The sequence below is a fragment of the Pan paniscus genome, chromosome 1 (assembly GCF_029289425.2).
Source record: "Pan paniscus chromosome 1, NHGRI_mPanPan1-v2.0_pri, whole genome shotgun sequence".
NCBI classification, from domain to species: domain Eukaryota; kingdom Metazoa; phylum Chordata; class Mammalia; order Primates; family Hominidae; genus Pan; species Pan paniscus.
Window position 1 is genome coordinate 123,516,177 of NC_073249.2, and position 24,151 is coordinate 123,540,327.

At 35.2% G+C, this 24,151-nt stretch overlaps 1 non-coding gene across 2 annotated transcripts in view; it reads left to right on the top strand.

Annotated features, from left to right (window-relative positions):
* LOC103784425 (uncharacterized) overlaps positions 1–24,151 on the top strand; it is a 294,503-nt gene that overhangs the window by 19,760 nt on the left and 250,592 nt on the right. Inside the window, exon 2 of one of the 2 annotated variants that reach the window (XR_008626072.2) lies at positions 3,792–3,901. The exons of the other annotated variant lie outside the window; for it this stretch is intronic. This is a non-coding gene — a transcript (uncharacterized LOC103784425). The remainder of the gene's footprint in view (positions 1–3,791; positions 3,902–24,151) is intronic. 2 annotated transcript variants of the gene reach the window in all.

A 24,151-nucleotide genomic window follows, 5' to 3' on the forward strand; every position in this document is an offset into this window, starting at 1 on the left:
TCAGGGTAACTAAGGAGCACAGTAGCATCAGCAGAATACCTGTATCAGCTATTAAACAACAGCAAGAACAAACAACTGCAGGCTTTCAGTCTCTACCTACAATTCTGCATTTTGATTAATAGGTTACTGTACATGGTATTTTTTTAAGTTGAGAAGAAGTATTAGAAGCAGATGAGAGACCAAGAAGTGAGTCTTTTGGATTAGGGCTTTTTCTTCAGACACATCTGCCTCATTAACAATGTTTTTTGCTTTAGAAATCCGTTTTTTATTTTATAAACTTACATCATGTCTTGTTCTGTTATGATTGTATGCTTCTCTAGTCCTTCAGCAAGCCCATATACATTTTCATCATGATGTCTGTAGGCACTTTTTCTGTAGAGTTAACAACCTTATCTTCATTGTTACTATTATCATGATCACCTTGATTCAGAATCGTTTTGGCTACTTCACCATCAGTCAATCAATAAACAATTAGAGCTGCATTATCAGTGTTCAAAATATCTTCAATATCCACTTCTTCCAGCTTACTGTCAGACTCTGATGCTATTTTTTTGTGTGTATGTAAGGAAGTTAGATTTTCTTTTTCAATTGACATGGAAATACTTCAAAGTCACCACCTAGTTCATGGTCATCATTGAACATAGTCACAGGCCAGAGGTTGTGCCAGGCATGCACAACTATGTCTTTAGTTACTATTTTCCAAGCATTGGCAACAGAATATAAGACATCCTTCATGCTAAAGCCTATCAAAAACTTTTCCAGCCCTCTGTTCACCGCTGCTAGCATGCTGTTCACGAAAGTGCTTTTGCATTTACTGTTCATTGATCTACGTAGACCCTGGTGTCATGGCTGAATTAATGAAGTCACGTTTGAAAGAAAATACATGACATGAACATTATTTCTGATGAAAATTTTAGCTGCAGGATGAGCAGAACAATTGTCAAGGAATAGCAAAATCTTGCAGTTGCCATTTAATCCAGCATCCCTACGGTGAGCATGAGCCACTATTACAAAATGTTTGTGAAACCAATCAGAAAAGATATTTCTGTTATCTATGCATTTTTGTTAGCATAATAATGGACTGGTAAGAAATTCACTCCTTGAAAACAGTGAGGACAAAAGCTTTTGCCTATCACAGCAAGTCTACATGTATGCATATCTGCTGCATTAGCACATCCTAGCAGTAATTCTGTCTTTGGCATCCTTAATTTTTGTAGGGGCCATCTCATCATTTGTAGCCGCTATCTTTCTGGGGTAATAATGTTAAAACAGGGATGTTTCATGAGCATTTTGGACATGTTCTGGCATTAGATTTTCATCAGCAGTGACCTTGGCAAACTTGTCAATGAATTGAATTTCTTTGCTGTTTTGTGATCAACAGATACTTTATATCTAGAAATCTTTCAAAATTTAATGTCATGTCTTTTCTTAAATTTATTCAACCAGCCTGTTGAATATTCACAGTTAATTTTCAGGTAATCGTAACAAATTTTTGCTTGTTTCTTGATCAGCATACCATTAAGTGGCCTGTGTTCACTGTGACGCTGACAGATGCACTGTTTCAATACACAACTGAAATCTTCATTTTTTAGCTTTATGCAGTGCTTTTCTATTTTTTATTAGCTGCTGTTCACTACTTTCAGCACATAACTTCAAACATTCATTGTTTTATCTCTTCAGGTCATATATGGTTGTCCTTCCAATACCATACTCTTCTGTAAGATAATTCACACTTACAGCGCTGTCTGATTTCTCTAACAGCTTGACTTTCTGTGCTATAGAGAAACATAAATGCTTCCTCTTTTTTTAGTCACTGCCACCAATGTGGGTATCCACAGGTCTTTTTGACATTTTAATAGTATTTTCACTTAGAAGAGAATTAAAAAATATAAAAAAATCACAGTGAATAATGCTTGTAAGTCTTGGCCCCACGTGGAGCATCATGGGAACCTGCTGTTGGCACCTCCCATTTTATTACTCTTTGTGGGCATGCATGCATGAGGAAACCTGGGCATGCACAGAAAAGATATATCATGGCTGAAGGGAGTTGGGAGGGTATTTGCTCCCTTGGGGATGCTGAATAAACTTTGTATAGTGTTCCTGTGTTTTGACTGTAACATGTCACATGAGGTCAAGTGTGAAGTTTTTTACTTGTGGCCTCATGTCGGCGCTCAAAAGTTTTGATTTGTGGACCATTTGGGATTTTGAATTTTTGAATTAGGGTTGTTCAACCTGTGTATACATGACACACACATATACATATATGTATATACATATGCATATATACTGGAAATGTAAATAAATAGAGCAATATTTATAGAAAATTAGGTTTTTGGTGATTTTTTCACTTGTATGGTAGATTGAATTATTTGCTTTAACCCCTCTCTGAAATCATTTGCCATGTAATCTTTTAATTCCACCCATACACACACAAAAATACTCTTCCTTCATTACCCTTTGATGTTGAGTTCAATCATGTGACTTGCTTTAGCTAGTAAGATTTTAGAAGATAAGACACAATGTATTTTTGTGAATTCAGCCTTACCCTCCAGCTCTTTGCCATCACCATGAGAATAATAATCCTGGCCAGCTATTGGCTCCAGAAGAAGAATGAGAAACGTGTGGAGCCGACCCATCCCAGCAAAAATTATAGACATTTTAAAAACATATCTTTCAGAAAACCTTCTGGATTTTCTTTCTTTTTTTCTAGGCTGGAATAGATGCCTCTTCTCATATCTTTGTAATTGTTATCTCCATAGCTTTATCACTGAGTTTACCACAATGTACTAAGATTGCTTTTTACTTTGTCATAATCTTTCACCAGACTGACTTCTATAGAGCTGGAGATATCTCAAAAATTTTGGAAAAGATATCTGTGCCTTGATACCATAGTAGCCAAATAAGTATCAAATAAATTACTTAATTTACAGTACTAAGTCTAATATGCAAAGTGAAATTACATTCACATTGAAATGATTCAATAAGATCTTATAGTCAATTGACTGACTTGTCCCAGTTTTTACTTCCTTATAATAGTAACATATGTCTACACCTTTGTCATGTGTCAAGGTAGAGGAGGTATTTCAGCTCTTAATTTTGGACTTGGACGTATGCCTTGCAATGGCCTATGGACTATTAGCAAACATGACACAAGTAAAAGCCTGAAAATAATGTAGCAGTTGAGCCTACCCTCGGGCTTATTATTTTCATGTGCAAAACATGTCCTGGGTAGCCCATTAGTCCCACTGGTCCAAGAAAAACAAACCAAGAGAACTTGGATCTAACCTGTAATTTGGAGCCAAGCTCAGCCTAAATCAGCCAGCCTCTAGTCAGCACACACATTTATGAGGGAGAATCAATGGTAGTTATTTTTTGCCTCTCAGTTGCAGGGTGGTTTGTTACAAGAACGATTGTGGCAAGAACTGATACTTATCTATGAAGAGATTTTTTATTCATGTAACTAATGAATAAATCGCAGTTTATTTTGTATCCAAAGAGAAATTTTCTAGTGCTTGCAAATTGTCATAATCAAAATGATTCCAGAATGCTTTATTCACAGCGTTAAATTAAATCACCATCACCATATTAACAGATGGATGGCCATAATTTTAATTAATTTTAACTGATAACATTACCTACTTCTTCCTCTAAATATTTACATACGTATACATCCACACATACACATACATACATGTATATATCTACATAATTATTAAACTAAAGTTTAGATATGTGGTCAATACTGCTGCATATGTATGTCCTGTCTTCTCTTTTCTCCATTTTTCACATAGTTCCTCACAAGGCCATCTGGACTAAAGAAGAGGGTTCCTAGTTTCCCTTCAAGCTAAATGAATTTGTGTACTGGACAACAGGATGTCAGAAGACATAATCTCTGCCACTTGTATGTAATACCTTAAAGGAAAGGAAAATGCTGCTTCTTCCTCTTTTACCCTTTTACTATTAGCTAGAATTTGGATAGGTCGTGGTAAGCCATTTAAGAATCGAGATGAGCAAAACACTAGGTAAAAGAAGGCTGACTCTGATTACTTTGTACAGCACAGCTACCATATTAGCTTGGGCCTTTAACTCATGTGAGAATAAATGTCTGCCTTGTTTAAGCCATTGCTAATACTCTATATAAAATGTATGTAATAAAAATGCAAGGTATATATCCTGTTCATTTGAATTACTCTAATTAGGTGGCCTAATTTTTTAATTAAATATTTTTAGAAATTATAAAATTAATATATGTGTGTTAATGCACTTGTTCATTGAGTAAAAAATATAAATTTTACTGTCTGAATTCTGCTCTCTAGGAATTGTCATGAATTTGGTACTATTATTGCCTTGCCAGACTAGGCTAGTTGTCTTTACCCTACTCCCAACTGTGTAAGGCATTATATGTCAAATATTTGTCACCAAAGCCAGTGGTGGCAAGCAATTCAAAGGTTTTTCACTCTCAGGCATAGGCAAAGTGAGTTTGGAGACCACAAATGAGAAGAAGGGAGAGCAGGAGAGGAAAGGAGAGAATAGGGGAGGGGAGAAGACGGAAGAAATGTATGATAGAATACTATCTGCTGCATTTTTGAGGGCTGATGGTGAACTAATATTGTGTGTCTTTTCCTAGTAGGAGTGGGCATTGGAGATTGAAGCTGAGATCAATGGCAGACAGGGCAGCATGGCTTGCACATGATTTATCTGTTCGGCATAGCAGAAGTGATTGAAACAGGGATGGGTACTTGACCATTGTTTTTGCTTGTTTTTTTCTGGTAGTGACTTATTTCACTCAGCTCTTTCTCATATGTGGATATAATTCTACTTCAAATTTTGAAGTTGCACTAAAATTGGTTACATTTAAGGAGGGTTGTAGAGGCTGGGCCACATAGCCTAAATATATGATCAAACCTTATTCCAGATGCTTTTGTGATAGTGTTTCTGCATAATAGCAACGTTTAAATCTGTGGATTTTGAGTAAAGCAGATTGCCCTTTGTAATGTACATGGGCCTTATTCAATCAGTTGAAGGCCTGAACAGAATGTTGATCTACAACACACACACACCACGCACACACTCTCTCTCACACACACAAACATATACATATCTTATTGGTTCTGCTTCTCTGGAGAACCTTGATATATAGGGGGCATACCAAAGTTACTAAATATGAAATATGTTCATATGCATTTTCTAGAAGAAACTTATATTCTACCTAAAAATAAAGTGATGATTGTGATGAAAATGATAATTGCTACTAGATACTTAGATTATAATTCACTTTAAGAATTCACAGTGTTATATTGTCATTAACTTAGTACCTGCCATCTATCCTGGCTCTTATGTGTTATTTATTAATTTATCACACAAAGCTATTGTGTATAGTGAACTAGTTGAACCATAAATAAAATAATTTACCATAACAAGTAAACAGGAATGTTTACCCAGTAAGTTTTACCTTCAGTTTTGTCTGCAACCAGTGGAAAATTCTGTCTTGTATTAATGAATAGATTCAGTGAAGCTAGCCAAAGCACCTGCCAAAAACACCTTTAAAATGTTTCTTTTAAGGAAGTTAAAAAAATTCGTGTTCAAAATGTTAATTCAAAGTATTCAGGGAACAAGCACATACCTTGTGTTAACCAGTATTTATATGAAGTGGGAGTTCAAATTACTGAGGCTTAATTTTGTGAAGGTAGCTGGAACGTATAAATAACTTTGGGGTAAGGTATTTGGATAAGGCACTACTCAAGTAAAGACCTTCTTTCTTTCTTTCCTTTTTTTTTTTTTTTTTTTTACTTAATGAAGTATTTCTAAGTTTCCTTTTAGAAAGATGCTTTCTAAAAGGGTGTGGATGCTTTTCTAATATACCATGGATAACAGGAAATGACAATAATAATGATAGCAGATACTTATAAATGTGTGGGTCAAAAATGAATATTCTTCGAGTTTTAGGTGGAAGCTTACTCAAGATGAGATACTCCATGAAAATCTTTTCCCAAATATTTGGGTCTTCCATATTGATACCCATCCTTACCGCCTGTCTCACAGGGAAAGATGACTTAGGTAAATACCTTTCTTATGCTTTAAATTCCATCCACTCCCATTTCATCAAGGATATTGTTTCACAGATTACTATTATTTTTTCTTGGCTTCATTTTCTCGCTCTTTGCTGTCTCCTTCTCTTCAAAAAATAAATGCATGTATTCAATTTCTCCCGTATTGAAAATATCTCCCTTAGTTCTGTGTACCCCAGCTACACTCATGTCTTCACCTCCCAACCACCCTTTTTGTCAGGGCTGTACAGGTTTGCTCTCTCCAAGACTTTATTTAGTCATCCAGAAATATTTCTAAGCCAAGCCTTAGGGATTGGTCTTTGTATACATTATAAAATTTAATTCTTAAGTGTCTGACAAAATACATTTAGATATTTCCTATTCCTAATTTATAGATGTGGAAACTGAGACTGAGAGAGGCTGAAGCACATGCTGACGGCAACTGGAATCCAAAGCCTGCCCACTAGAATGTGGATATTGTCATCCTCGCCTAAAATGTTCAACTGGTGCTCATTGATTGGGTGCCTACTCTGTTACTATGTATCAGGCACTATCAAACTTTCTGCCCATTTTTTTTAAGTCTTTATGACATTCCCTGTGAAATGGGTACTCTCATTAGTCAACTCTGTAATTCTCTCAAATTCAAAATGAAATGATTTTTTTAAAGTTGTGAATAAAGTGAACACTCCTTTTTTCTTTTTATTTATTCCCCATATTATTTGTTATTTCTGAGCACTCTTTTTGGAGGAAGATGTCTTCATGGCTTACATATATTTGTAACAGAAAAATTTGAAAAATACTTACATAAAGAAGAATGTAAAAATCAACAATCATCCTACTATTCAGATGATTACCATTACCATTTTACTGTATATATTTTCAATTTTTTTCTGGTACACATTCACACACACACAATACACACACACACACACACACACATATTTGGAAAAGTAATATCTTTTTTCTTCACCCATTGCCAGGTACATGGTTGAGACCTTTAGGCATATTAACAAGAGAAAAGCATATACATTTATTTAATGTAAGTTTTACATGACATTAAAATCACATTCATGCCTTTTGGAATGAAGACCCAAATAGACAAGAAAAATCTGTGTATTTTATGGTCAGTCATGGGGAACTATGATTGGAGGACAAAAGGGTATAATCTAGTAAAAAACTGGGGGAAACAGCAGGACATGTTTGTTCAGATTCTTCTTGGCATCTCTGTGCCTTCAGACATTAAGAACATTTCTTTCCTCCAAGTACAGGGAGGATCCTTTTGGAATGAGGGCCTTATTACTCACTTTGGAGGAAGATCAGGTAGGTTTTGCAGTCTGTTGCAGAGGAGCAGATTGGGGGAAGGGGTGCAAGTGACTCTCTTGCTTCTGCTGTTCCCTCAAATACCAAGGTGCTATATGAGGTAGCATATTCTAAATTCCATCATAAATATGTGGTAGTTTCACAGAATGGCTCTCCTGTTAGGTATTTAACCAGTAGCTCTATTATTGGATTTTTAGTTTGTTTTTGAAATTTTATTTGGCTATTTTTAAAAATGCTATGGTTTTCCTGAGGATAATTTGCCAAAAGTATAATTCTAAGTCAAAAGTTACTCATATTTTCATTTGCTTTTTATCATAGTTATTTTTTAACGTTTATTTTAGGTTCATGGGTACATGTGCAGGTTTGTTATATAGGTAAATTGTGTGTCACAGGGGTTTGGTATATGGATTGTTTTATCACACAGGTAATAAGAATAGTACCTCAAAGGTAGTTTTTTGATCCTCTCCCTCCTCCTACCCTCCACTCTCAAGTAGGCCCCAATGTCTGTTCTTCCCTTCTTTGTGCTCAATGTTTAGCTCCCACCTATAAATGGGAACATATGATATCTCATTTTCTATTCTTGAATTAGTTAACTTAGGATAATGGCCTCCAAGTTCATCCATGTTGCTGCAAAGGAAATGATCTCATTCCTTTTTATGTCTGCATAATATTCCATGGAGTATATGTACCACATTTTCTTTATCCAGTCTAGCACTGATGGACATTTAGGTTAATTCCATGTCTTTGCTATTATGAATAGTGCTGTGATGGACATATGCATGCATGTGTCTTTATGACAGGTTGATTATATCCCTTTGGGTATGTACTCAGTAATGGGATTGCTGGGTTGAATGGTAATTCTGTTTTGAGTTCTTCGAGAAATCACCACAGGCTTTCCAGAACGGCTGAATTAATTTACATTCCTAACAGCAGTGTATAAGAGTAAATGCCATAAAATATCAACAGTAGATGAATTTGTGTCCTGCAGATTTAATGGAACAACATAGTGTTCTTTGTTACATTCTCATGCTTGCTTATTTTCGAAAATAAAGTTTTCAGAAATTTAAACTATAAAAAAAAAAAGAGTTCCCTTTTCTCCACAACCATGGCAGCATCTGTTATTTTTTGACTTTTTAGTAATAGTCATTCTTACTGGTGTAAAATGATACTTCATTGTGGTTTTGATTTCCATTTTTCTAATGATTCATGATGTTGAGCATTTTTTCATATGCTTGTTGGCCAGGCATATGTCTTTTTTTGAAAAGTGTCTGTTCATGTCATTGCTCACTTTTTAATGAGGTTGTTTGCTTTTTGCCTGTTAATTTGTTTAAGTTCCTTAAAGATTCTGGATATTAGACCTTTGTCACATGCATAGTTTGCAAATATTCCCTCTCATTCTCACAGAGTAGACTGTTTACTCTGTTGATAGTTTCTTTTACTGTGCAGAAGCTCTCTAGATTAATTAAGTCCCATTTGTCAATTTTTGTTTTTGTTGAAATTGCTTTTGGCATCTTTATCATGAAATCCTTGCTAGGGCCTGTGTCCGGAATGGTATTTCCTAGATTACCTTCCAGGGTTTTTTTCAGTTTTAGAATTTTTTTTTTTTTAAGACGAAGTTTTGCTCTTGTTGCCCAGGTTGGAGTGCAATGGTGCGATCTCGGCTCACTGCAACATCTACCTCCCGGGTTCAAGCGATTCTCCTGCCTCAGCCTCCTGAGTACCTGGGATTACAGGTGTCCACCACCATGCCCGGCTAATTTTTTTTATATTTTTAGTAGAGATGAGGTTTCTCCTTGTTGGCCAGGCTGGTCTTGAATTCCTGACCTCAGGTGATCCGCCTGCCTTGGCCTCCCAAAATGCTGGGATTGCAGGCATGAGTCATCATGCCCAGCCTAGTTTTAGGTTTTACATTTAAGTCTTTAATCCATTTGGAGGGTTTTTTTTTTTTTTGTGTGCATGGTGTAATAAACGGGTCCAGTTTCAACCTTCTGCATATGGCTAGCCAGTTATCCTAGCATCATTTATTGAATAGGGGGTCCTTTTCTAATTTCTTGTTTTTGTCAACTTTGTTGAAGATCAGGTGGTTGTAGGTGCGTGACATTATTTGTGGGCTCTCTATTCTGTTCCATTGGTCTATGGGTCTGATTTTGTACCAGTCCCATGGTGTTTTGGTTACTGTAGCCTTGTAGTGTAGTTCAAAGCTGGGTGACATGATGCCTCCAGCTTTGTTCTTTTTGCTTATGATTGCCTTGACTATTTAGGCTCTTTTTTGGTTTCATGTACATTTTTAAATACTTTTTTTCTAATTCTGTGAAGAATGTCATTGGTAGTTTGATAGGAATAGCATTGATTCTGTAGATTGCTTTGTGAAATATGGCCATTTAAGCAATATTGATTCTTCATATCTATGAGCATGTAATGTTTTTTCGTTTGGGTTATTTCTGATTTATTTGAGCATTGGTTTGTAATTATCCTTGTAGATATCTTTCACCTCCCTGGTTGGCTGTGTTATTAGGTATTTTATTCTTTTTGTGGCTATTGTGAGGGGATCGTGTTCTTGATTTGGCTTTCAGTTTGGATGTTGTTGGTGTGTAGGAATGTTACTGACTTTTGTACATTAATTTTATATCTTCAAACTTTGTTGAAGTTGTTTATCATATCTAGGAGCTTTTGGACAGAGACTATAATATAGAATCTTACCAAATTCTCATAGAATCGTATGATCTGCAGAGACAGTTTGACTTATTCTCCTCCTGTTTGGATTCCTCGTATTTTTTTTTCTTTTGGCTGATTGTCTGGCTAGGACTTCCAGAATTAGGTTGAATAGGAGTGGTGGGGGTAGACATCCTTGCCTTGTTCCAGGTCTCAAGGGGAATGCTTCTAGCTTTTACCCATTCAGTATGGTTGTGGGTTTGTCAGAGATGACTCTTATTACTTTGAGGTATGTTCCTTCAGTGCTTAGTTTGTTGAGGGTTTTTAACATGAAGGGATGTTGAATTTTATTGAAAGCCTTTTCTACATCTCATGAGATGATTATGTGGGGTTTTTTTTTAGTTCTATGTGATGAATCACATTTATTGATTTACTTATGTTGAACTAACCTTGCATCCCAGAGATAAAACCTATTTGATCATGGTGGATTAGCTTTTTGATTTGCTGCTGGATTTGGCTTGCTAGTATTTTGTTGAGGATTTTTGCAGTTGTGTTCATCAAGGGTATTAGCCTGAAGTTTTACTTTTTGTTGTGTCTGTGCCAGGTTTTGGTATTACAATGACGCTGGCCTCATAGAACAAGTTAGGGAGAAGCCCTTTCTCTTCAATTTTTTGAAATAGTTTCAGTAGGAGTAGAACCACTTTTCTTTATAGATCTGGTAGAATTCCACTGTAAAGTTACACATATTTTTAAAGCCTAGAGTACATATTGTCAAATTTCTCACAAACAAATTTCTGGCCCCTACTTGATTTGCTTAAATCACTCTTTCCTGGTTACGTATCTACTTCCTCAAACATTATCTGTCAATATCCTTTACTCATAGATTCTTTCTGTATGCACACCTTAAAATGTTTTCCCGGGATCTGATTGTACTCTTCTCACTATACATATTTTCACCAAGATATATCAAGTAGGCACATGATTTCCACTTCTAGAATCCTATAACAATTTTCTTACCATTTTTCAACTTTCACCCATAGTTTTATCTCTACTTTTCAAGGCTCCACCCTTAACTCAATTCCAAAGTCAATGTCATTTGCTCTACAATTTTAATACTGCAAACTCAAATTATTAGTACCTGTCTGTATCAATTATTTATTGCTGCCTAACAAACCACATAGAATATTGGCAGCTGAAAATATCAAATAGTTCTGTGGATCATCAATTAAGCTAGGCATAGTTTGGATCCTTATATTCAAAGGCTGCAGTCAACTGAAAGTTCAGCTTGCGATGAATGGTCTAAGATGACTTATTAGTTTTCTTTTTTTTAAAATTCTATTGTCATTTATTTTACTAGTTTTTAAAGTTACTTTAAACTAGGGATCACAAAGAACATCTTACCACTGTACTTCCAACCTTAATTATAAGAGTGTACACAAATTTTACTCTGACATAACTCCATTTCCTTCCCCTCTTCAATGCTGTTATTGTCATCAATATTACATCTTTATACATAGTATACCCATCAACACAGATTTGTAATTACAGCTTCATGCAATAGTCTTTAAAATTAGATGGTATAAAAAGTTGCAAATAAAAATATAATTACATTGTTTTTATATTTATCCATGTAGTTATCTTTACCAGTGTTATTTATTTCTTTCTTTTTTTTTTTTGGCTTTCCTTTTTTAGTCAGGAAACAACAGGTGCTGGAGAGGATGTGGAGAAATCGGAACACTTTTACACTGTTGGTGGGCTGTACACTAGTTCAACCATTGTGGAAGTCAGTGTGGCGATTCCTCAGGGATCTAGAACTAGAAATACCATTTGACCCAGCCATCCCATTACTGGGTATATACCCAAAGGACTATAAATCATGCTGCTATAAAGACACATGCACACGTATGTTTATTGCGGCATTATTCACAATAGCAAAGACTTGGAACCAACCCAAACATCCAACAATGATAGACTGGATTAAGAAAATGTGGCACATATACACCATGGAATACTATGCAGCCATAAAAATGATGAGTTCATGTCCTTTGTAGGGACATGGATGAAATTGGAAATCATCATTCTCAGTAAACTATCGCAAGAACAAAAAACCAAACACCGCATATTCTCACTCATAGGTGGGAATTGAACAATGAGAACACATGGACACAGGAAGGGGAACATCACACTCTGGGGAGTGTTGTGGGGTGGAGGGAGGGGGGAGGGATAGCTTTAGGAGATATACCTAATGCTAAATGACGAGTTAATGGGTGCAGCACACCAGCATGGCACATGTATACATATGTAACTAACCTGCACGTTGTGCACATGTACCCTAAAACTTAAAGTATAATAATAAAATAAAATAAAAAGAAGACATTAGTTTTCTATTGCTACTAGAACAAATTATCACAAATTTAGTAGTTTAAAACAATACAAATTTATTATTTCACAATTCTATAAGTCAGATGTCAAGAATGGCTCAGCTGGTTTCTCTGCTCTGGATTTCACAAGGCCAGAATCAATGTATTGGCTGGCTGGGCAGTTAGGGGAAACTCTAGGAAGAAACCACCCCCAAGCTTATTCAGGTTGTCGGCAGAATCTAGTTCCTTACAGTTGTAGAACTGATGTCTTTATTCCTATACTTGCTGTCAGCTGGTGGTTATCCTTAACTCCTAGGGGAATGTTTCTTCCCCAGTTATTGCATGTGGACACCTACAGCACAGAGCCAGCTTCAGTGTATTGAATCCTTCTAATGTTTGGAATCTTTCTGAGTTCCCCTACTCCAGTATATAATGATTAACATGCAAATCACTCTGACTCATTCTTCTACCTTTAAATGAAACTTCAACTAGTTATATAAAAGAAAACACATTAACATCAGGACTCAAAGTAGAAATTGAGGCTTCTACTTTGCTGGCTGGTTGTCCTAATTCCTTGTTTTTATATGAAGGGGTGTATATATTAAGGTGCTGTAATATGTTTTTTTTCTGTCCAATTATTTTTGTTTTAAGGTACCAAAACCTATGTAAACTATGCCAACTGAAAAAGAGTTGTTTATTACAAAGCCACAGATGTCTCAGTGTTCCAAAGAATCGGAATAAGTAATGTTGGTTCTCATGAGGACTGGATTTGGGATATCAAGAACTGAAACCACTATGATTCCTAGGAGCCCTGTGGACTCTAAAATCTTTTTTCTAGTTTTCTAACTTCTGCTTAGCAACCCCGTTTTTCTCTCTGTCCCACCGTCTTCTTACTCATTTATATGATATTCATTGGAACCACCAGTAACAACTCTAAGTTACTACTGCTCAGCATGTATTCCTGTTAGTAATTGATTAAAATTTCTTTGTCTCAGCTCAATTCTTGAAAGACTCAGATTTACCACTGGGCTGCCATGGTAAATCTGGCTTTGGGCCAGAGAATTTTCCATAGTTGGACAAAAGGAGGTGGTTGACAAGGTCATAAAGCCTGTCCTTTTAGGACCTGTGGTTATAGCAGATTTTAGAAATGAATGTTTAGGAGAAGAAATTATAGACATGTCTAGTATACTTGTTAAAAATAAAAGGAAAGGAGAGTTTTCAGGAGAATTTACATAATATAAACTTTCAATTACATATTAATGATTAAAATGCTGTACTCTCTAGTCTTTGTACGCATTTTGTAGTTATGTGTGTATACACACATGTGTATATACACTTTTTTGTTACTTACATATAAAGATTTCCTAGATCTTAAATGTTCTCACCAAAAAAAGAGAAAACGATAACTATATGAGGTGATAAAAGTGTTTAACTTGATTGAGGTAATTATTTCACAATATGTGTGCATATATATATATAAATATATATAGAGAGAGAGACAGAGAGGTAATATCTAATACCTCAACTTGGTTGAGGTAATTATTTCGCAATATATATTATATATATACATGCACACACACACACATACACACACACACATTTAATACATATATATCAAAACATCAAGCTGTACCTCTTACATATATACCATAATTATTGGTCAATTAAATCTCAATAAAGCTGAAAAGAAGACAAATTATAAATGACTACATCATATTAAATTATTTGGCTATATAACTAACTTAGCCATTCCTCTAATATTGCACATTTGGTCTGTTTTCAATGATACAAATATTGGTATGATGAACTTCTTTAGATCAATAAAATTTTTGTTTGTATTTTATATTTTACTTTTTTTGAAGGAGAGGTAGATTTTTCAAAGTATGTAGTAAGTAAGCACAGTATGATTTGTAAAGCTTTTGAATTTTGCCAAGTTATTCCAAATTTCTGGAAGGATTATATCATTTTACAACTTTGCTTCTGTTAATCATTTTTACTTGTGATCTAGTAATGAACAAATGAAAAATAATAGTCCTGAGAACATGAATCTTGTTGAAATTTAATTTTAACTCCAGGAAGAGAAATCTAGGTTCGTACTTTTATTTTAACTAGACTTTTGCTCTTTGAAATAGAGGCAGATCATGAAAAGTACTAGACATTTTTGTGAAAGATCTAATTAACCATGATCTATTAAACTAATTTTTTGTTGCATCATTTGTCTTTAGTCCATCACCTTAACATAGCCTAAACATAACTTGATGAGTCCTTTCAGACTGGTAACTCAGTAGATAGTCTCTTGGGCTTTTATAGCAGAAAACTATTTATGGCCTTCACACTTGTTATGCTAGTGTAGTGCTGTGCTATCTAGGCTAAAATAATTACCTCATCAATGACTGGCAGCATACTCTCTGCATATTGATGCTTCATTATCTTAAAGTCTATGATTGGTGATCTTAGTGGGAACTCCTTAGAAGGAAAATCATTAGCATAAAGATTGAAGGCTTGGCTCTGAGGTCACAGAGACTTGGTTTCATATTACAGATTTGTTTCTGTTACACATTAGCCTGGATGACCTACAGTAAGTTATGCAACTTGTCTTTTTCCTCATCTGTAATACAGGGTAATGCTGGAACTCATTTCATGTTGTTGTTAAAAGAGCTAAATGGGTTATTGCATGTCAGCAACTTGATCCATAGTTAGCACTCAAATTTTAGTTAATATTATTGATTTGTAGAGCTAAGAGATGTTAGCCATTAATTATTTCTGCCCTATATCCTTTTTGTTATTTTTACTTTATCTAAACCTTGATTCTTTGAAGCAAATCAAAAATCCATGTCTCGCCTCACCCTTATTTTCTCCATATGTGCTTTTAGATCTTATTGGATTATTAACTTTAATGATAACATTCCCCCTACATGATCCGAAGTGTAAAGTGGAAGCCCATCCAATATTACAAAAACTGATTTTTTAAGATCTCATTATTAGTTATAATAAAAAATAAACAGGAAAAGTAATACTGAGTTTCCTGTAACTATATTGCTTATTAAGTAGCACATCTGTGTCAATAGCAGTGAAGATATAGTATAAAATTCAGTAAAAACAAAGCCACTATGTATATGTTTACTCAATTAAAATCAATTAGTTGATTTCATAAGTCAATACTAAGAAAGGAAAATTAGCCCTTGATATCTGGGAGCTGACCCGGTACTGTCAACCAGGCTTTGGTGTTTCTATGCACTGGCCCCACATTCACAGCTAAGTCTTAGTGTTCTGTTAAGCACAGAAAAATTTTACAGAACACAAGCATCAGACAAGTCTACTCTGTGACCATTGTGGAGTAAAACAAAAAGAGTTCCACTTTGTAATCATGTCTAAACACAAAACATGAACAATGTAGAAGCAAGTTAGCAAACACTTCCCTCTCCTAGCTATACGGCTGACGGTTGCTTCTTTAACAGTTATAGCCACAGCCTCACTTTACTCTGCCTTTTCTATAGATTAGATTTTTTGAGATACCCAACCATAAAATTGTCCCTGCCCTCTGTCAGAACCCAGTCCAGGGCATTCCTGCTTGACCCTCCTCCAAATCCCCTAAGCAAAGTCTTTAGTAACACCCCCTTCAAAGTTCCATAATTCTCCATATTATCCCTTCTTTCTCACTGCAAAAAGTAATAACCCTAACTTGTTCAACTATAATTGTGTTTCTGGTGGTCTTTGGCTGAAGACCATTGATCACACATAAGAGTTATCAACCTACTCAGATTGTCTTTACTTTTGTTCAACATCAATTATTATCCATTTTACCAATAGTGAGGGTACTTTTAAAATGTCATCGCTAGGCTGAGCGCGGTGGCTCACGCCTGTAATCCCAGCAGTTTGGAAGACCGAGGCAGGTGGATCACGAGGTCAAGAGATCAAGACCATCCTGGCCAACATGGCGAAATCCCGTCTCTACTAAAAATACAAAAATTAGACAGGCATGGTGGCACACGCCTGTAGTCCCAGCTACCAGGGAGGCTAAGTCAGAAGAATTACTTGAACCTGGGAGGTGGAGGTTGCAGTGAGCGAAGATTGCGCCACCGCACTCGAGCATGGGTGACAGAGTAAGACTCAGTCTCAGAAAAAACAAAAAAACAAAAAGTCATAACTTGTCCTTTAAAATTAAGCTTTCAAAAATTATGTATAGTTTTTATAGCTTCAAAAACTTCAGCTCTGTGGTTTTTTTTTTTGATTTAGTGATTGCTGTACATGTTACTTTCTATTAAATATCTTTGACATATTGTGTTTACCAAACAAATGCTCTTAGTTACTATTTAATTTAATTAAGATAAGTTCATTTAGGAGATCATTAGAAACACATTTTGAATTAGAATGCAACATTTAATAGCATGCTGAGACAGTTAATGGTTTGTGATTTCAGAGTACTATGTGTAAACTTTATAATGCTGTATTTTTTAGCAGGACAAAATGAGATATAGTTATACTACTTTCCATATTGAACTACCGCCTAGAAGAATTGTTTAATCACCAGTTCCAAGGATGGTAATATTTAACAAGATAAACATTTAAGTAAATGGAGCTTTTTAGTACTTTGCTGTCAATGGCAAATTCACTTTAATAGGGAAACTTTCTCATGAATTCCTTTTTCGCTTTTTTATCTAGCTTAATTAAAGTAGTTTTGGCATTTTTTTTCTAAATTGTTATATCAAAATGTCAGGGAGTGGAAAGAAATAATACTACTATTGTACATGTTATAAATAAAATGCTTAATCTACCAAATATCAATTCATGTTTATCTTCTAATTTGTCATAAAGTTTATATGTAACATCAATATGACATCACCTTTTTATGTTTGGGTAATTAAAAGTCTAGGTAGACAATAATGTAACAATATGGACAATGGAATTGTGAATATTTGATACAAAGTTAAATTTACGTGTCTATCAACTAGATCTTTTTAAATGACTATTATGGATCAACAATACCATGGGAAGCAAAAGAAATATGGAAATACTCTTTGTCTTTAAAATGCTTTTAATAAGACTTAGTTATTCTAAGTTAACTGGAATTGAGTGTGGGAAAATAATTGAAAATAATAATCACAAACACTAATTGAGCACTTACTATTAATAAGGGATTCTTTTTTCTTTTTTTTTAATTATACTTTAAGTTTTAGGGTACATGTGCACAACGTGAAGGTTTGTTACATATGTATACATGTGCCATGTTGATGTGCTGCCCCCATTAACTAATCATTTAGCATTAGGTATATCTCCTAATGCTATCCCTCCCCACTCCCCCCACCCCACAACAGGCCCAAGTGATGTTCCCGTTCCTGTGTCCATGTGTTCTCATTGTTCAATTCCCACCTATGAGTGAGAACATGCGGTGTTTGGTTTTTTGTCCTTGTGATAGTTTGCTGAGAATAATGGTTTCCAATTTCATCCATGTCCCTACAAAGGACATGAACTCATCATTTTTATGGCTGCATAGTATTCCATGGTGTATATGTGCCACATTTTCTTAATCCAGTCTATCATTGTTGGACATTTGGGTTAGTTCCAAGTCTTTGCTATTGTGAATAGTGCCGCAATAAACATACGTGTGCATGTGTCTTTATAGCAGCATGATTTATAATCCTTTGGGTATACACCCAGTAATGGGATGGCTGGGTCAAATGGTATTTCTAGTTCTAGATCCCTGAGGAATCGCCACACTGACTTCCATAATGGTTGAACTAGTTTACAGTCCCACCGACTGTGTAAAAGTGTTCCTATTTCTCCACATCCTCTCCAGCACCTGCTGTTTCCTGACTTTTTAATGATTGCCATTCTAACTGGTGTGAGATGGTATCTCATTGTGGTTTTGATTTGTATTTCTCTTATGGCCAGTGATGATGAGCATTTTTTCATGTGTCTTTTGGCTGCATAAATGTCTTCTTTTGAGAAGTGTCTGTTCATATCCTTCGCCCACTTTTTGATGGGGTTGTTAGTTTTTTTCTTGTAAACTTGTTTGAGTTCATTGTAGATTCTGGATATTAGCCCTTTGTCAGATGAGCAGATTGCAAAAATTTTCTCCCATTCTGTAGGTTACCTGTTCACACTGATGGTAGTTGCTTTTGCTGTGCAGAAGCTCTTTAGTTTAATTAGATCCCATTTGTCAATTTTGGCTTTTATTGCCATTGCTTTTGGTGTTTTAGTCATGAAGTCCCTGCCCATGCCTATGTCCTGAATGGTATTGCCTAGATTTTCTTCTAGGGTTTTTAAGGTTTTAGGTCTAACATTTAAGTCTCTAATCCATCTTGAATTAATTTTTGTATAAGGTATAAGGAAGGGATCCAGTTTCAGCTTTCTACATATGGCTAGCCAGGTTTCCCAGAACCATTTATTAAATAGGGAATCCTTTCCCCATTTCTTGTTTTTGTCAGGTTTGTCAAAGATCAGATAGTTGTAGATATGCGGCATAATTTCTGAGGGCTCTGTTCTGTTCCATTGGTCTATATCTCTTTTTGGTACCAGTACCATGCTGTTTTGGTTACTGTAGCCTTGTAGTATAGTTTGAAGTCAGGTAACATGATGCCTCCAGTTTTGTTCTTTTGGCTTAGGATTGACGTGGTGATGCGGGCTCTTTTTTAGTTCCATATGAACTTCAAAGTAGTTTTTTCCAATTCTGTGAAGAAAGTCATTGGTAGCTTGATGGGGATGGCATTGAATCTATAAATTACCTTGGGCAGTATGGCCATTTTCATGATATTGATTCTTCCTACCCATGAGCATGGAATGTTTTTCCATTTGTTTGTATCCTCTTTTATTTCATTGAGCAGTGGTTTGTAGTTCTCCTTGAAGAGGTCCTTCACATCCCTTATACGTTGGATTCCTAGGTATTTTATTCTCATTGAAGCAATTGTGAATGGGAATTCACTCATGATTTGGCTCTCTGTTTGTCTGTTATTGGTGTATAAGACTGCCTATGATTTTTGCACATTGATTTTGTATCCTGAGACTTTGCTGAAGTTGCCTATCAGCTTAAGGAGATTTTGGGCTGAGATGATGGGGTTTTCTAGATATACAATCATGTCATCTGCAAACAGGGACAATTTGACTCCCTCTTTTCCTAATTGAATACCCTTTATTTCCTTCTCCTGCCCGATTGCCCTGGCCAGAATTCCAACACTATGTTGAATAGGAGAGGGGGCATCCCTGTCTTGTGCCAGTTTTCAAAGGGAATGCTTCCAGTTTTTGCCCATTCAGTATGATATTGGCTGTGGGTTTGTCATAGATAGCTTTTATTATTTTGAGATATGTCCCATCAATACCTAATTTATTGAGAGTTTTTAGCATGACGGGTTGTTGAATTTTGTCAAAGTCCTTTTCTGCATCCATTGAGATAATCATGTGGTTTTCGTCTTTGGTTCTGTTTATATGCTGGATTACGTTTATTGATTTCCATATGTTAAACCAGACTTGCATCCCAGGGATGAAGCCCACTTGATCATGGTGGATAAGCTTTTTGATGTGCTGCTGGATTCGGTTTGCCAGAATTTTATTGAGGATTTTTGCATTGATCTTCATCAGGGACATTGGTCTAAAATTCTCTTTTTTTGTTGTGTCTCTTCCAGGCTTTGGTATCAGGATGATGCTGGCCTCATAAAATGAGTTAGGGAGGATTCCCTCTTTTTCTATTGATTGGAATGGTTTCAGAAAGAATGGTACCAGCTCCTCCTTGTACCTCTGGTAGAATTCAGCTGTGAATCCATCTGGTCCTGGACTTTTTTTGATTGGTAAGCTATTAATTATTGCCTCAATTTCAGAGCCTGTTATTGGTCTGTTCAGATATACAACTTCTTCCATTTTAGTCTTGGGAGGGTGTATGTGTTGAGGAATTTATCCATTTCTTCTAGATTGTCTAGTTTATTTGCGTAGAGGTGTTTATAATATTCTCTGATGGTGGTTTCTATTTCTTTGGGATCAGTGGAGATGTCCCGTTTATCATTTTTTATTGTTTCTATTTGATTCTTCTCTCTTTTCTTCTTTATTAGTCTTGCTAGCAGTCTATAAATTTTGTTGATCTTTTCAAAAAACCAGCTTCTGGATTCATTGATTTTTGAAGGGTTTTTTGTGTCTCTATTTCTTTCAGTTCTGCTCTGATCTTAGTTATTTCTTGCCTTCTGCTAGCTTTTGAATCTGTTTGCTCTTGTTTCTCTAGTTCTCTTAATTGTGATGTTAGGGTACCAATTTTAGATCTTTCCTGCTTTCTGTTGAGGGCATTTAGTGCTATAAATTTCCCTCTACACACCGCTTTGAATGTGTCCCAGAGATTCTGGTATGTTGTGTCTTTGTTCTCGTTGGTTTCAAAGAACATCTTTATTTCTGCCTTCATTTTGTTATGTACCCACTAGTCATTCAGGAGTAGGTTGTTAAGTTTCCATGTAGTTGAGCAGTTTTGAGTGAGTTTGTTAATCCTGAGTTCTAGTTTGATTGCACTGTGGTCTGAGAGACAGTTTGTTATAATTTCTGTTCTTTTACATTTGCTGAGAAGTGTTTTACTTCCAACTATGTGGTCAATTTTGGAATAGGTGTGGTGTGGTGCTGAAAAGAATGTATATTCTGTTGATTTGGGGTGGAGAGTTTTGTAGATGTCTATTAGGTCCGCTTGGTGCAGAGCTGAGTTCAATTCCTAGATTTCCTTGTTAACTTTCTGTCTCGTTGATCTGTCTAATGTTGACAGTGGTGTGTAAAAGTCTCCCATTATTATTTTGTGGGAGTCTAAGTCTCTTTGCAGGTCACTAAGGATTGCTTTATGAATGTGGGTGCTCCTGTATTGGGTGCATATATATTTAGGATACTTAGTTCTTCTTGTTGAATTGATCCCTTTACCATTATGTAATGGCCTTCTTTGTCTCTTTTGATCTTTGTTGGTTTAAAGTCTGTTTTATCAGAGACTAGGATTGCAACCTCTGCCTTTTTTTGTTTTCCATTTGCTTGGTAGATCTTCCTCCATCCTTTTATTTTGAGCCTATGTGTGTCACTGCTCGTGAGATGGGTTTCCTGAATACAGCACACTGATGGGTCTTGACTCTTTATCCAGTTTGCCAGTCTGTGTCTTTTAATTGGAGCGTTTAGCCCGTTTACATTTAAGGTTAATATTGTTATGTGTGAATTTGATCATGTCGTTATGATGTTAGCTGGTTATTTTGCTCATTAGTTGATGCAGTTTCTTCCTATCCTCGATGGTCTTTTAAGTGCTTCATATGTATTAATTCATTTAATGATCACAAAAATCCTCTAAGGAAAAGTGACATAACTGCTAAGTGCCAGCCTAAACCATAGCCTCTTCTTCCTTCTCAGCTGACAGACGTTCCTCATTTTCATTGAAGTTAAAAGTGGTCATGTGACTAAGTTCTAGCCAGTGGAATATGAAAGTGATCTGTGCTCCTTCCAGGTCTGGCTCATAAAACCCTCCTACAAGTGATCCTCTGTGCTCCTTTTTGTCTTATGGTTGACAGAAATGAAGATGTTCCCTAGAATGTCCTTGGAAGGCCTAGGTTAGAAATGAACCACCACTGTCTTCAGTCATTGAAACTGAATCTCTGTTATAAAGTCAAACATAATTGTAACTGATATGGTTCTAGCACAACATACATGAAAAGGTCTTTTAATTCTTAAAGCAATCTTAAAATTATATCTCATCATATTTTGCACCATATAATTTCACTGTTCATCTTCTTGGGTTTTCTTGCTACAGACATTTAGAATTATATATTTTTATATTTCTCACAACCTATAACAAAATACTGTCTAATAAATATATTAAGATGCATCGATAAATGCATGAACAGAGATTTACTGCATATATTCCCTCTAATTTCTTAAGTACCTTGAAATACCTAAAATGTTTTAAATATTAAAAGACTCTAATTTCTAAAATATTTGGGAAAGCTAAAATACTTGGAAGAGATAAATACCAGAGACAAAATAAAACATCAGTATAAAAAAAGTACTTAAAAATGTAATTATAGACCAAATTCTTGTAGAATGCTTGTCTCCTTGTGTTTAAGAACAGAGAATGACTTAGTTTGTTAAGAAAGATTGTTAAAGATTTAAATTTGACATTTCAGTTTTAATCAGGATGTTCCTTTTGTTCTTTAATCTCTAGCCTCTATTATCTGTAAATCGTGTAGCTACTTTGAAAAATTATACTGCCTTTGATTGCTTCTGCGTGGTGTACTCAGAGTACAAATAGTATTAAAGTAGCAGCATATTCAGAAAACAATATTAAAGGAGAACTTTAACAATTGGAGCAAACAATATAAATGTGAAGATTTTAAGAGGATACATATCTTAATGTTCATTCTTCAAAAAATTATTGCTTAGATGTAAAGATCCAATTGAATTCAAGTTCTAAACTTTGTGTAAGCCTTTTCAGCAGATTTTACAGGAAAGAGCAGAAGATTGATGAATAAATGATCCCAGTTTTTGAAATTTGCCATACAACCTTGAACCTCTAATGTAAGGCTTATTATTATTTCCTTACAGATACAGAAAGAACTGGGCATACTCTCACGGTATATTATATTTCTTCAAAACACAGAACAATTAAGTTCATTGATGGGTGTAGGATGTTAGAAGGAGGTCTGAATATAAATATGACGTACAAAAGGTCAACTTTTGATTAAATACAGCTCATAAGCTTTTATTTTGATTCTTTGCATATGAGTTAGTAGACAGTATGTCTCTTGATACCACAGTGACTGGATACTAGCTATCTCTATTCCATGAAGTTTGGGAATGTAAATATGTTCCTGTTAAGTATGCAAAGCTATCAATAGTGAAGGTAGTGAAGGATGTGACAGATGTGTTTATATAATCAGATAAGCAATGTAGTAAATTAAGGTACCACATTTCATCAAATTGAATATTTTTTCCAAATATTAATATATCTGAAGCTAATATGCATCTTACAACTATTGTCAACTAAGTCTCAATTGTGACATAATAGTCGGTGCCTGTACACATCTAAACCTGGCATAGCAGTTTATATTTTACTCACCTCGTTAAGTTACATGTGTTGTTGGAACTAGACCTATTGTTACTATACACTTAGTGATGCACTTGAAACTGGAAAAATTGCCAAATCCACTGAAGTAGATAAAACAAATTTGAAAGCAAAAAGAGGCTGCTATGACCATATTAATGTATCACACAAGATAACTGTTAGAGTATTGAAACATCAATTTGTTAACAGTCTGTTGTCTTCAAACAGATGCTACTACAATTTTAACAAAATGTAATTGAATTGAGAAAAAATAAAAGTATGAGCTTACTAAAATAGAAAAAACACCTGCATCACAACTTTTAGATTGGGTGTCAGCAACTTGAAAGAAAATCTTGGAAGACTAGAATACAAGACTCTTTTAAGAAATGCTGCCTTACCAATTATTTTGATGGGACAGAGAGCAATATTGTTTTGAAAACCAATAGAGTCCGACATTAACAAAGTTTTTAATAAATGAATTAAATGGTTTTACTAACATTTTTCTTATGTGATATATGTTAAAAACCTGTCTGAATACAAAATGATGTTTTCAATAAAATTATAAGCGAAAAGCCATTTATCACAATGTAATTGGGAGCATTTTGCTAATGTTGTATAATAAATGGTAATGGGACATCTTATCAATAGCTTCTTGGATTAGATAAAATATAACATTATAATTTCCATGAATGAACAGTACAGTATTTTTGAGATCTTTCTTAAAATCATAACTCTAA